The sequence below is a fragment of the Bos taurus genome, chromosome 7 (genome assembly GCF_002263795.3).
Source record: "Bos taurus isolate L1 Dominette 01449 registration number 42190680 breed Hereford chromosome 7, ARS-UCD2.0, whole genome shotgun sequence".
Taxonomy (NCBI): Eukaryota; Metazoa; Chordata; class Mammalia; order Artiodactyla; family Bovidae; genus Bos; species Bos taurus.
This window is the reverse complement of record NC_037334.1, coordinates 47,418,974-47,426,582: the sequence shown is the minus strand read 5'-3', so window position 1 is coordinate 47,426,582 and position 7,609 is coordinate 47,418,974.

Below are 7,609 nucleotides of genomic sequence, written 5' to 3'. Positions count from 1 at the left end.
AAATAAGGACAATGAGAAGGGTGGAGAGCCACCACTCCACTGAGACAATGTCCTGGGGTGACTTTACCCATTAAGAGTTTGGGGAGCCGCCATGTTTAGTCTGATCAAAACCACTTCCTGTGAGAGGGCACAGAACAGATGGATGAGCACATGTGACTGAGCGAGCGACGACAGGGGTGACAGGAGGACAGTGTGGCGCAGAGGGAAGACGGGGGAGGCCTTGTCTCTACTCATGGAGGAGGGAGCCACGCGCCAGCCACCACTTGCCGTCTCATGGTGCCACACGCAGAGGGCCTGTGCTCAGCTCCCAGCTTCTCTGCACACCCGAGCTGTGTCAAATGGATATGTCTGCCCTTCGGTCTCTTTGGAAACCCTGGCTGGGAACGGACCATTCTGGATTCTGCATTGAGCTCATCAGAGAGGTCGACAGGCCTGTCCATAACCATCCAGGTACCCGCTGCTGGCCTGTGACAGAGACTGTAAGTGAGCACAGCCCAGGAAAGACAAACGTTACTGTCGTTCTGCTGCCTGCATTCCCTCCTCAGTATTTCCGAATTCTGCCCACTGCTCTCCACCTGCAGGGACCATCTGCATTAAAAACTCCACAGAGTGTGTGGGAAGCGAAGCACTGTGGCTCAGAACCCTTGGGGGGTAGGACATAGACATATGTACAGCAATAATCTTATTGAGAATTCTAGGAACTTCCTTGATAGTCCAGTGGTTAAGAATCCGCCTTGCAATGCAGGCAGCACAGGTTTGATCCCTGGTCAGAGAACTAACCCCACGTGCTGCAATTGAGAGGGTAACAGGCAGGAAGGCCAGGGGTCTCCAAATAGAGGAAATAGCCTGCAAGTGTCAGACATTTTTATCTCTCTTAAGCGGCAGGAGGAAACAAACTAGCAATATTTTTTCCTTCTCTATACAAATTTAAAGGGAGGTTTCTCTTAAAATACTGTGTTGCGATAATGACACCCGGTTTCGCCTGAAGTTAGCTATTCTCGAGTCTAGAGATAACCAATGCCTTTTTCTTATGGAAATGTTTGTCTTAAGCTATGCTAATGTACTATGCCTTGACCCCAAACTCTGTCTCCAAGTCGGTTCTGCCTCTTGGCCCAGAACCTACTTGACAAACCAGTATGGATATTGTTCCCCTAATCTATGTAAATGAAACTATTTGTATGGTGGTCTGCCCTTCAAGATTCAAGTTAATCATTTTATGGCCCAGGATAAACCATTTGGTGCCAAGATTATCCCAAAATGCATCTTATGGGTGAGGGGCCTGGTGCCATTCTAAATTTTAAGACATTCCTTTCTTTCATTAACAGACTGCTAGTGACTATATAACATCCAGCTAAAGACTAGCAGGGGGGTACTCTTTCTGCCCCCTTCTGATGCCTATGTCAGAAGCTTTCTCTATCTCCTTTATACTTTAATAAAACTTTATTACACAAAAGCTCTGAGCGATCAAGCCTCGTCTCTGGCCCCGGATTGAATTCTTCTCCTCCGGGGGCCAAGAATCCTGGTGTATTCGCGTGATTCAACAACAACCTTTCACAAAGAAAGATCCTGTGTGCTGCAGCTAAGGCCTAACACAGCCAAATGAATAAATACATATATTTTTAAAGAATTCTGATGTCCACTAACATTTGAGAACCACACAGCTAAATTAAACTTCTGCCTTTAAGGCTCATATCATCTCCAAGCTTATTTTTCAGTGTGAATTTGTACCTTTGTGGGATAAGGAGGAAGATGGATGTAGAATGAAACCCATGGTCTTCTTGAATCTCCTGTTTAGTCATTGGTATTTGGGCTAAATAAAGAGACTTATACATTATGAGGAATTGGGAGAGGAGTGTATTGCTAAAATTAGAGGGATTGTTTCATTCATTTATTTATTGGCCACATTATGTGGCATGAGGGATCTCAGTTCCCTGACCAGGGATCAAACTCAAGCACTCTGCATTGGGAGCATGGAGTCTCAACCACTGGACCACAGGGAAGTCCCCGGATTAGAGAGATCATTTTAAATGAGGGAAGGACATTCCTCTCAGTGGCCTCCGGTAGAACTAATCCAACCCACTGCTTACACTTAGAGTCTGAAAAGACTTTTCACAGACTAGGGCATCAAGCAGTGGAAATCTAGGGCCTGGCAACTAGAATAAGATGGAAGTGATTCCCCTTACTTTGGGTTGAGACACTGAAGAGTTGTACCCCAAGAGGGAAAGGAAAGGAGGTAAGTTTGTGCAGGGACTGGAGTGCATCACAGTCTTGGACTGAGCTTTTCAGAGCTCATCCTGACTTGATGGGATGCTTAGGGATCTAGCAAAGGCAAAGAAAATTCCTCTCTGGAATTATAACCTCATCTCAGTACTCTATTTCTACAAAAGGTTTTGCAAATACCATGTCCAACACAAGATTAAAATTAACCAGAGCCACTCAAAGACAAGACAACATGAGAGAGAAACAATAGAGAGAACAAACAGACCTGAAAAGGTGTTAGACATTAGAGTTACCACACAAACTTTAAGGAAACTCTGCTATGTACACGCTTGAGAATTTTGTCAGATAACTAAAAATTCTCTTAAAAAAGAAACAAATGTACATTTTGGAAATGAAACATACAGTAACTTAAATCAATAACTTAATGAGTGGGTTTAGCAGTAGATTAGATATAACTGAAGAGAAAATTGACAAAAATTGACAAAATGCTTTACTTAAACTATGATTTGTAGAGTAGTAGCACTGACATAAGAGTGTGTGTTTTTTTTCAAATACAGGCATAAGAGTGTGTGTTTTTTTTCAAATACAGGCATAACTTGGAGATACTCCAGGCTCAGTTTCAGACCACCATAATAAAGCAAGAGAGCAACTCAAATTTTTTGGTTCCTCATTGAATATAAAAGTTCTATTTATACTATTCTGTTGTCTATTAATAATGCAATAGAATTATGTCTAAAAAAACAATGTACATATTTAGTTTTAAAATACTTTATTGTTAAAAATTCTAACCATCATCTGACAATGCCACAAGCCTTCAATTTGTAAAAAAAAAAAAAAAAATGTAATATCTCTGAAGCATAATAAAGTGAAGTACAATAAAACAAGGTATGCCTGTAGACTTTTTATCTTGGAATAGTTTCAGATTTCAGAAAAGCTGCAATGGTAGTACATAGTTCTCATATAACCCACACCCAATTATTATTATATGATACATTAATTACAATTAATGAGTTAATATTAGTATGTTCCTATTTTTTCCATTTAGTAATTAGTTTCTTAATGTGGATTTAATGAAATTATGTAGCTGGATGGAAAGAACACAGGTTCTAGAAAGAGATAGACTTGAATTTGACTCTGGGTTCTGCTCATTACTAGCATGATGATACATTCCTAATGACTAAAACCCATACTTTTATTCATCCTTGCTTAGTTTTTAAGTATGGTCCTTTTAACATCTGGGAACTTTTAGAATATGTGGAATCTTAGCCCCCACTACAGATCTAGTTAATCAGAATCTATATTTTAAAACAATCCCTGGGTAATTTCAAAGACATTAAAATTTGAGAGGTGTTGACTAGAAAAAGAAAAACTTTCAGAAGGAAGCATAAACAAAAATAAATAAATAAAAATATAGAAGAGAATATAGGAGGAAGAGTAAAGACAATGAACATAGACGATGAGATGCAAGTCTTGCATAAGCACAACTGTGGTCTCCACAGGGGGTTACAGAGAGGACAGAGGAGAAACAATATTCAAAGAAACCATGGCTAGGAGTTTTCTAAAACTGATAAAAGATATCCAGCCACAGATTCTAGAAGCTCTAGGAACCCAAAACTGGAATGAAAGAAAATCCACACCCAGATATATCATAATAAGCCTGTTGAAAACCAAAGACAAAAACAAACAAAAACAGGTTACCTTCAATGGAGTCCCTACTGAACTTAACACTGACTTCTAAAGAGAAAGACTGGGAGCCAGAAGATTCTGGAATGATACTTCCAAAAGGATGGAAAACATAACTGCTACTGCTGCTGCTAAGTCGCTTCAGTCATGTCTGACTCTGTGCGACCCTAGAGACGGCAGCCCACCAGGCTCCCCCGTCCCTGGGATTCTCCAGGCAAGAACACTGGAGTGGGTTGCTGTTTCCTTCTCCAATGCATGGAAGTGAAAAATGAAAGTGAAGTTGCTCAGTTGTGTCCAACTCTCAGCGACCCCATGGACTGCAGCCTTCCAGGCTGCTCTGTCCATGGGATTTTCCAGGCAAGAACACTGGAGTGGGTTGGTATTTCCTTCTCCAATGCATGAAAGTGAAAAGTAAAAGTGAAGTCACTCAGCCATGTCCAACTCAGCGACCCCGTGGACTGCAGGCTCCTCCGTCCATGGGATTCTCCAGGCAAGAGTACTGGAGTGGGGTGCCATCGCCTTTTCCGGAAAAACATAACTACTAACCTAGAATTCTATACCCACAAAAAATGTTCTTTAGAAACTGTGACACCATAAAATTCAGACAAATAAAAAATGAGGTAAGTTCTTCTCCAGCTACTTTGCACTAAAAGAAATATTAAAAAGTATCTTTCAGATATAAGGAAAATGATCCCAGATGGGAGTCTGGAGATGTGGAAACAGACAATGAAAATGGAAAATGTGTGAATAAATCAAAATTACTTTCTAGGGCACAAAATAATAATAATGCATTGTATGTTTAAAAGATATAAGCATTAAAATACAAATAGCAGAGTGAAAGTATTAAATAAAACCAATAATGTCCAGAAAGAAATATCAGTTAAGACTGGATTTTGATGATATATATTATAATCTCTACAATGAATAACTATTAAAAGAATGACTATAAATTATATAAGACTTTCAAGTTAATAGAGGGGTAAATGCCATACATAAATAATTAGTCAAAAGGAAGGCCAGAATGGGGAGAAATAAATAGAATAGGCAAGGAAAATAGAAAACACTGAGTAAGATGGTAGATTCAATTCGAAATGTATCCATTTTTACCTTAAGTGAATTGGTTTAGGTAGAAAAAGCCTGCCTCCCTTTGGGGATGTTTGCTGACAGCTCTTCAGTCTCTGCCTTCCCTCTTGCCCTCTGTTCTACATCAGAGAATAAAAATACGGGTGCTCCCTCCTAAGGTGCCAGTGGGAGCTTCAAGCCACACAGGCCCTCTCGTCTGGGGACATGCCAGGACCAACACAATCTCCTAACTCTAGTCTCCTTTCCTTGTTCTCAAGTCATTTCAGGCTTGCGTGGGAGGTCTCATCTGCTTTCCCAGGCAGTCTCAATTATTTAAGCAATAAATCTTTCACATCCTCTTGATGTGAATGTATGTTGTCTCCACTTTCAAACCAAAGTCTGGGTAGGGGTCTATCCTGCTTCTTCAGGATGGTTAAAACAGTTGAACAAGCTCTAATTAAAAGACCAAGATTACAAGACTTGATTAAAACTACAAACCCACATACATACCATTTACAAGAGCTGTATCTAAAACAGAGGCATACAGAAAGACTGAAAGGATTGAAAAAGATAATATGGAAGTCACTACATATATTTGGCTTTTCCAAAGATGGACTGCAAAATAAAATGCATTACCAGACATCAAGAGAATACTTTTAAAAACACTTTTAGTTCAGAGGACAATGTAAGTATTCTAAAACTGTAGCCTATAATAAAAGAGCCTCAAAATATTACTGCACAAATCAAGCTTCAAACATGAAGAGAAAAAGAACTGTGCAGTCATAGTGGAAACTATTGCACACCAATTTCAGGAACTGGAAGAACAAGGAGATTAAAAAGCTGGTAGAAATACAGGATGGGTAACAGTTGCTCAGTCATGTCCGACTCTTTGCGACCCCATGAATCGCAGGACGCCAGGCCTCCCTGTCCATCACCAACTCCCGGAGTTCACTCAGACTCACGTCCATCGAGTCAGTGATGCCATCCAGCCATCTCATCCTCTGTCATCCCCTTCTCCTCCTGCCCCCAATCCCTTCCAGCATCAGAGTCTTTTCCAATGAGTCAACTCTTCGCATGAGGTGGCCAAAGTACTGGAGTTTCAGCTTTAGCATCATTCCTTCCAAAGAACACCCAGGGCTGATCTCCTTCAGAAAGGACTGAACTGAACTGAACGTGAGCAAACTGACACAGTGGACATATGTCCCACACTTCACACTGCAGGATACATTTTTATTCTCTCGAGTAGTATTATATAGAGCTTTCTTTTTTATCAGTCATTGAGCTGCATTGAAAGTTTTATTTATATTACTGCTTTTGTACTACTTTCCACAATAGAGGTTCTCCACCTAGGATCAAGATGCCTCATGGTGTCAGAAACCCAGCCTTGTTCTACTTTGCTGTTCCACTATATATATATTTCCATTTGGAAGGCTGCCTCAGTCCAAAGTGGCTGCTGAAAACTCCAGCTATTAGGACCACATTCGAAACACAGGAAGGAGAAGAAGGATTTCATAACCTCCTTTTAAATACACTTTCTGCAATTTGCAAGTACTATTTCTACTTATATCTCATTGGCCAGAACTTAGTTACTTTCACATCTAGCTCCACAGAAGGCTGGGAATAGTCTTTATTTTGGTTGGCCATGTACCTAGTGGAAAAAAATTTGAAGATTTCATTGTTACACAGGGAAAATTATAATGATATCCAGATATTGAAATAGAGAGGGATAAAAAATATTCACATTTTACCTTATTTAATGGACATTTTCTCCAGCCCCAGCCTATCACCATCGAAAAAAGACAGAATTTGCCCTGTGGGATCCCCTCCGTCTGTGTTCCTTTGGCATGGTATGAAGGGGGACAGCAGGGAGGGACAGGCAAGCAAGCAATTACTAAGTCAAGGGAGCTTTGCATCGATACCCTAAACATAGTAGGTTGAATAAATAGGCTGTGGAGGTCTTGCTTTGCAAGTTAAAGTGAGTGACTACATTAAAAGTGAGTGAAGTCATTAATAAGCATAGCCTCTATTTCATGTAGGATGTCCAAGTCTAAATCAAACGCAACTGTTGGAAGACCAGATGTTATTCCCATTGCTACACTGCAGTGTTTTCCTGGAAGTGATCTCACCCTGATGGTAACGCTGTTGTCCAACTGCTCACACTGTTTATATCTAGAAACCCAGATTTCAGGTTTAAAATGCATCAAGCTGCAAACAGCTATTGCTTTGAATGCTGAGCCTGTTACTGAAAATTCAAGCAGAATCCTCAGGCAGTGAGGTGTTAACTTTGATGGTTGTCAGGAGGCAAAGTCTTATGTAACTTGTAAACACGTGGGTCTATTATTACTCATGGTTCTGGACAACACCGCCACATAAACTGATGTGGGAAATCAGTCTTTGCTGTTCTCTTCTATGAAGAAAAAAAGTTAACTGTGATTAGTTATCTGCTATAGATTAGAAAGTATATAATCTCAAAGCCAAAAAGGATATTTGGTAAGAGGCATAGAGTGCCAATCCTTAAAAGAATAAACAAACAAACAAAAAACAGCTACCAGAAAACAGTGTGATGATGACCTTTATCTGAAATATTTTCTTCTTTTTGTTTTTCTCTTTTTAAAATTTGAGGGTAAAGAAAGGCATTGTGAGA